The 7288-nt window shown below is 37.8% G+C and overlaps 1 long non-coding RNA gene across 1 annotated transcript; it reads right to left on the reverse strand.

The window, feature by feature from the left end:
• Positions 1-1163: 1163 nt before the first annotated feature.
• LOC106426957 lies at positions 1164-5813 on the reverse strand. Its single transcript, XR_007324818.1, has 2 exons — positions 2946-5813; positions 1164-2868 (listed from the first exon to the last, which is right to left on the reverse strand). It is a non-coding gene; the product is annotated as an uncharacterized LOC106426957 (long non-coding RNA).
• Between the last annotated feature and the right edge of the window lie 1475 nt (positions 5814-7288).

The raw sequence follows: 7288 nt of genomic DNA on the forward strand, positions 1-7288 counted from the left end.
TGACGTTGGAATGACAAAAAAGGCGTTTTCGTTGCAGTAAAGCCCATGTACAGTGATAAAAAAATGGATTCAGTTTGTATTCTTCTACCTATAATCGGTATTTTTAGCACACGTGCAACTATCCAACAAGAGACCAAAGCAATGCTCGACAAAACAGAATCCCCTCAACTAATAAATGCTAGTCGGTGCCATCTTTGACTTGTTGCGCAGTTTCCTAATGTTCTTCGCCAAGGATTTGATTCAGAGTTCACATCTATCTTCCGATAAATGTAAAACTCTTAATTTAGACTTTGATCATCTCCATAATAGTTTTCATTATCAGTATCAATCACATTACAACAAAAGGTTTGTGGAAAAAGCTATTTCATTTATTTTTGCTCTCATTTAAGTCTTGAAGATTTACTGAGATTTCAATTTTATTATCTCAGTAGCATCTGTTGAAACAGTTGGATGAAATCAGATTTTTTGATTAAAAATAACATGTCTGTCGGATTAAAAGAAGTGATAAACTCCAACGTTAGATGAAACCTTTTTTTTCCTATAAAGAATGATGATGTTATAGAAGAACAAAATCAGGTTTGTGTGTTGTGTTTATTCATTTGTAAATGAATCTTCTCATAATGAAATATTATTTCATCTAAAAAGCAATGATTTTTTTAATAATATTTTAAGTAATTTTTAACAGATTGTGAAAATGTGTAAAGATTTTTATATCATTTTTGGATGTTAATTTTTTTTAAATAAGAATCCAATACTATCAAAGGATGTGACTTTTCACTTTAAAAAGTGCTTAGACATTAACAATTGGAAAGAAATGTCCTTTCATGTTAAACATTTCATTAGTTTGTAAGAAAATATTTATACGTATACGGAAGTGTTTTTCCATAAAGATGTATTTTTGATGTTAAAGATTAATTGAATTGTTAAAAAAAAATTATAATAATGTGTTTTTTATCATAAAATTTTATAAGTTTTAAAATTTTAATTTTTTTGTCTAAAGATGTTTTTTTTTTTAAACTGCATAGATTTTAAAAATTTATCAAAATGTCTAAGAAATCAAAAAATAATTCAAAGCTGAAGCAAAAACTGAATTTGGTAGTGAGACGACAATAAATGATATTAATAGCATAAATTACTAAGCTATTTGTTTTAGTCAGAAAACATTAAACAAAATAATAATCTTACCTAAGAAGTAAAAATAAGTTCGTTAGACATATTACACTGTTTTATACTGCATAAAGATGCAAATAACTAACAAACTGACCGTCCACTTCTCAATCCCACCGTTGAATCCTGAATCTGAAGTGTCATGTACATCTATTCAAAATTTCAGTCATATCGGCGTAAAAATGAACCTTCCACGTTCTCTTGAAATTGCTGCAACAGACAAGTTGAACCTCCCAGATTTGAGCTGTTGCATCTGATGCTTGCGTAGGAAGGAAAGTTCTTCACCACAAGGTCTTAACTTTGATGGCAGTCACGTCAGTTTCTATGGTTTACGTGACATATCCTATTTTAAAAATCAATACGTGTATATTCTCCTTAACTCAAATATCAACGAAATCCTCCTCTCAACAACCAATCTCAGAACTGTGCTCTTTTTCCTCTTCTCCACCTTTGTTTTCTTCTCGCCTTAGCTCTGATCTCGTTCTGACAACCACACCATCATGCTATAACGGCAACAACCTTATATCTCTCACCCCCAACGCTTATCCATCACGGTGATAACCTCTTTCGCTGGCTCCGACTCCGACTCCATAATTCTACTACACGTGCTCTATCCTTTTTCTCTTCTTGTTTCTCATTTGCTTCTTCTTGAATATTTATTCTATTCCAAAACATTTATCGTCATATAGCTAACATCAGAGGTTTCCTTTTTATGGATGTCCTAATAATATACGCTTAGTTACAACGTTTGAAAGGTACCATTAATCTTGAATGATCAATTACACCACACGATGTCCACGTGTGATATGATGAATCTGGAAATTTCAAACAAAACCATCCAATACTTGTTCTTCCCATCTAAACTTGCGCAGAAGACTCTCTCATCATTTCCACTTCAAACAGAGTGATCAAAGCAATTTGGGGGAAGAAAGGAGCATCTAACCTCAAATGGAAGGAGTGTGTGTCTGTCTGTCAGTGTCTTCAGAAAACCATGAGCAGCTAAAAGTTTCTAACTTGTACTGTAAACCCATTAGTCAACCCTTACAATGTTTCTCTCAACACTTTGATCTACTTAATAGAATTGCAACGTAGATGATTGAATCTGCATACAAAACCCAAGATGGATATACACATTAGTATAACAAAGTCACTCATTTCCTACATGCATATTTAACAATGAACCTTAATATACTTTTGACCGTTTTACCCTTGCCGTCTCCGATGAACATTAAGTTTGTTTTTTTTTCTTACCAACCTTGAGATTTTCTTCTTCGTACCTTCATGCCTTGACGTCGATGACGAATCGTCGGCTAATTTGCTCCGGCGCTTTCTTGATCGCCTCTGCGATTGTCTTAACCGTGCCACTACCGTCTTTCGACACCGTGATATCTGCTTGAATCGCCATCGTCGGAGTACCGAGAAGCTCTCTGTCTACTCTCTTTAACCAACTCGGAAACTCCTCTGTTTCTTCTACGCCAAGTAACTTTCTGTTCACGACCGTAACTCCGTTCAAATCATTGACGCTGCCGAAGAATAACGCCAAACAGTTGCTCACCGCTCCGACCACTCGGTCCTTCCATTCTCCGTTGCCGACACCTTCGAACCCATCCGTAAAAGTGTCGTGGTTGGTCATCGCTGAGCTGAGCTACGTCATCACATCGGAGCTTTGAAATGAAAAGTTACACGAATGTATTACATAACCTATTACAATACCGACAAGTTCCACGAATCAACAGTCAAGACAAAAGATTCAAATTCTGGAGCTTCGAAATACATACCTTGCTGTCCCCACGAAACTCAACCTCCTTCCAACAGCGACACAATTTCTCAGAGTCTCAAACAAAGACATGGAACCGCTTGTGAACAACTCTGACATCGAAATATATATCGCCAGAGCAAGGTATGTCCACACTGATCCCTTTAACCGGAAACCACAAGAAGAGATCCTGCTTCGATAAACCACCGATGCTTCCCTAGCCTATCGTTCCCCGTTACGTTGGATTCGTAATATGTAAACTTCGCAAAACCGCTTCAATATATAAACTTCTGAAGAGATACAACTCTTAAACAATAAAGCTGTGACACCTGATTTTCCCGGGATATAATAATTAAATAAAACCGAAAGAATAATAATAATAATCTCCATATCATAATATAAAAGTCAATACGATACCATAAGTCAAAATGAAAGTACTGATAACAACATAAGTCCGAAATATATAAAGAAAACATAATTCCGAAATATAAAAACGACATAAATCCGGAAGTCTGAAATAGGAAATAACATAAACGATAGAAGCCCGAAGGCCTAGAGGCCCGATAACGATAAACACGATAAAACGATTGTTTCCCAAAAGCCCAATAGCACCGGTCCAAAAATCACTCAGGCTCGTCGGTCTCACCTGAAAGGGGGAAAGAAGGAGGGGTGAGCGACAGGGGAATCGCCCAGTAAGGTATGAGATGCTAAACCGTAAACCACTGATTCAGTTCATAGCACTACAACTATGTATGCCTAGCTCTAGCATGAGACAATCACAGTGCCTGTTACACCACACAGAACAATCATATGCCTATTGCACCATACAACGACAAACAATGCGATGTTAGTACATAGTTATTCTCTGCACCCTGCATTCTCCTCATAAGGATATACATATATAACTCTACGTGCGTCGCTAGCACAATAGTCCACGCTGCACCCCGCAAATCTCTAAGACGTCGTAAGTACAAACGTCTCTGTACCCCCGTTAATCTCCACAAACATGGCAGCCAGTGCAGACGTCTCTGCACCCCGCAAATCTCCACACTTGGACTCGCATATATATATATTCATATATGTAACAATTCTTAACATCAATCATTTCAATCAACCGTTGAATCCTCTATTATCATATTTCCGGTTTAACAATCAATAATAATAATAAACAAGCAAGACTCAAACAGACTCGATTCACAGAGACGGATCATGTTTCGAAACTGAACTTTCCATAACGGTAGTACTAAACTAGTTCGAGATTTAAACGGAGAAGCCCTCACCTTAGTAACAAGAAGAAGTGGTATCTATGAACTCTAGATGCTCAAATAGACTCCAAATCTGAAATCAGGGCGAAAAATCGAGGCAGAACGCCTTTCGAACGGTTTAAAACGGGTCTGGTCAATGTCTAGAGAAAAGTCAACTCACTGATCAAAGGTCAATCCGGTCAACTCTTGACCAAAAATCAATTTGACCTAACCGATCGGTTACCCTAACCGATTTCAAATTCAATTGAACCAGATCCTAATTAATCGGTTTACTTCTAACCAAAATCAATTTTCAATAACCAACCGGTTTAACCTAACCAGACCAAAATAGATTTAAACCAATTAAACCAGTCAAACCACCGGTTGACCGAGTCACCAGTTGACTCACCGAGTCGACTCAGCCGAGTCACCGGCTCAGGTCACCGGCGGCGATGGAAGAGGGGCGGTGGCTTATCGGGAAAGTTACCGGCGGCGGCGAAGGTACGGCGGCGATGCGACGGCGGCTTCCCGACGGTGGCCGAGCACGGCGGCTCCAGCGACTGCGGTCGGAGACGGCGGCGCGTGGCCGGAATGCGCGGTGACTCCGACGGACTGCGGCGGTGCGTGTGTTCGAGCGCACGGATGCGAAACTTCGGGAGGCTCTAGCGGCTTCGTACGGGCTCGGATTGCGGCGTGGTTGGTGTCTACGGCTTTGTCTCGCCGAGAGGAACACGATGGTGGTCTTGCATGCACGAGATTCTCAACGGTGAGGAAGATATGATCGATTTACTAAAACAGCCGAAACTGAACTAAATGCATGACGGCTTTGCGGTGGTTACCTAGGGTTGCGAACGGTGGTGTCGAGCTGAACGTGATCAGGGCACACGGTTGCTCCGGCGACGAGCTCCGGCGACCCACTGTAAAAATAATCACACTTCTTCTCTTAGCTCACCCTCTCTCTAACTCTTTTTTTTGTATGAAGTTTCTGAGTAACCAAAGTAGATAGAAGTGAGTTTTTATAACAAAATACTTTGGGCTTCTGAAAAAAGTTTTGGGCCTCGGCCTGAATTCTTTGAGCCAGAATTTGGGTCGTTACAAAAGCTGTGTGTGAAACAAATGCAACCCTTGGAAATAATTTCTGCAATTTTTTTTTGGGACGCTTTTGAGGAGATGCGATGGAGGCGTCGATTGCTAATGTGAGTCATGGCGTCATTCCCTTCATCTTAAATAAAATTGTATCCGTTGGATTATATTCTCAAAACCATTCTCACCCTTAGATTTTGATTTTTTTTCCTATAATAAAAGGATAACATCATGGCTTAAAAAAAACAGGTTTGCTATTATATATAGATTTAACTTGGCGATGATATTTGTTTCTAAAATTCTAGTTTGATTTTAATCTAGTCCAATTATTTTCTTATTGCTTAAACGGTTTTTTTAAATTTGGGTTTATATTGGAGTTTTTGAGTTTTTGAATTTTTGAAATTTTACAATCACTTATAAAATTTATAACTAATAAAATTCCAAAAATAAAAAATATTGTTCAAGACCAGTTTAAAACTGCATTATTTAAAATATAACTTTACAATAAAAAATTACACATTAACATATACTCAATTAAATCTACTTAATGTTTAAGAAAAATTCTTTGTAAACAACATATTTGTTTTTTTTGGTGAAGACAACACTAAGTGAAAATTGTTTGCACCGCATTCTAAACTAAAATTTTATTTTTGACGGAGTTAAAAACATTATAAGTATTAAAACCTTTAGATGACGCTGATACATGTTACGGGGCTTAAAATTTAATCCATTTATTTTGATTCACCACACTATTATATAATACTAGCTTGGATAAACATTAGTGATGACACATTAGCAATACTAAAGTGGTCTTATTTTGAAATAAGATAAATTAGATGTTCTTGTTTCAGTAGTAGCAGACAGACTTCTAATATCTTTAACAAAATCAAAACAAAAATTTTCATAGTGTAGATAAGTTTTCTTCTTCAATTGCCTTTATCAATTTTGTTCCAAGTTAGCTTTTGCTGATCAAAAAATGATTGGATGCATGTCAATTAAATTTACGAGGGTACAAACTGTTCACTGTACATTGGCAAGAAAAAAATGGCTATGTATGGTTCAGTTGTAACACCAGTGTGGTGCAATGGGGATGGACATGGTAACCAAAGGTGTGCATAATGTTATTGAGTTCCTCAGCGATGATTCTCCTGACATGGATGTGATCGGAATCTCTGGTGAGTTCGTTTTGTATGTTATTGGTTTGATTTTAAAACAATGCCTTTTAGCTTAGTGTCATATTGAGACTTAAAAACTTGAAATTTATTGGTCAGATAACTTCTTCTCTGACATTAACAAACCTGCTGCGGTGAACTGCATCGAGGGACATGGCAGTAATTAGAAGAGAGATAGGGAACAAGGTGTTGAAAACGAGTGTGTCTGGCTTGGTGGAGCTCAATATACTCAAGAACCTCACCGTCTATGTTGTTGCAGGCTCTCTAGGTCGATTCAAATCTCATGCGAGCAACATAGTGTTTGATGTATTCATAGCTACTTGCCAAGATCCAGCCCAAAACATGGAGAGCTCTCAAATTGATGGAATCCATTAATAGCAATCACCGTACCATCACTATCTCCACCATCACTGAAGATACCATCATAGAGAACCATGGCAAGGTTGTCTAATTTTACTTGTCACGACGTTCATGTATTTCAGGAGCACAGTGAGAACATTCTTCCAAGCAGTGAAGGTGACGTAGGATTGGCAGCAATCATCGGGTCGGTCTGTTTTGGGAGACAAGGTCGATGAGGAATGTGCTGCAGCAGATCCTCCAGAGATTTCAGACGCTCAGAACAAGCGCAAGCGCTGCCGTGAGTGATTGGAAATATCTATTATATTCCTATCACCCCGTCAACGTCTTTTCTATGCATTTAAAAAAACTGCTGTTATCTTTGTTTTCCATCATAAACTTTGGATATTTTTTCCCTTGCATGTTTTCTCTGTTCGGAGATTTATATTTCTATTTTGGATTATTAATGAAACGTCGACGGGTTCTAACTCATACAAGATTTGTCAGTGGTGTATTTTTTTGGTTTACCT

The sequence above is a fragment of the Brassica napus genome, chromosome C6 (assembly GCF_020379485.1).
Source record: "Brassica napus cultivar Da-Ae chromosome C6, Da-Ae, whole genome shotgun sequence".
Lineage (NCBI taxonomy): Eukaryota > Viridiplantae > Streptophyta > Magnoliopsida > Brassicales > Brassicaceae > Brassica > Brassica napus.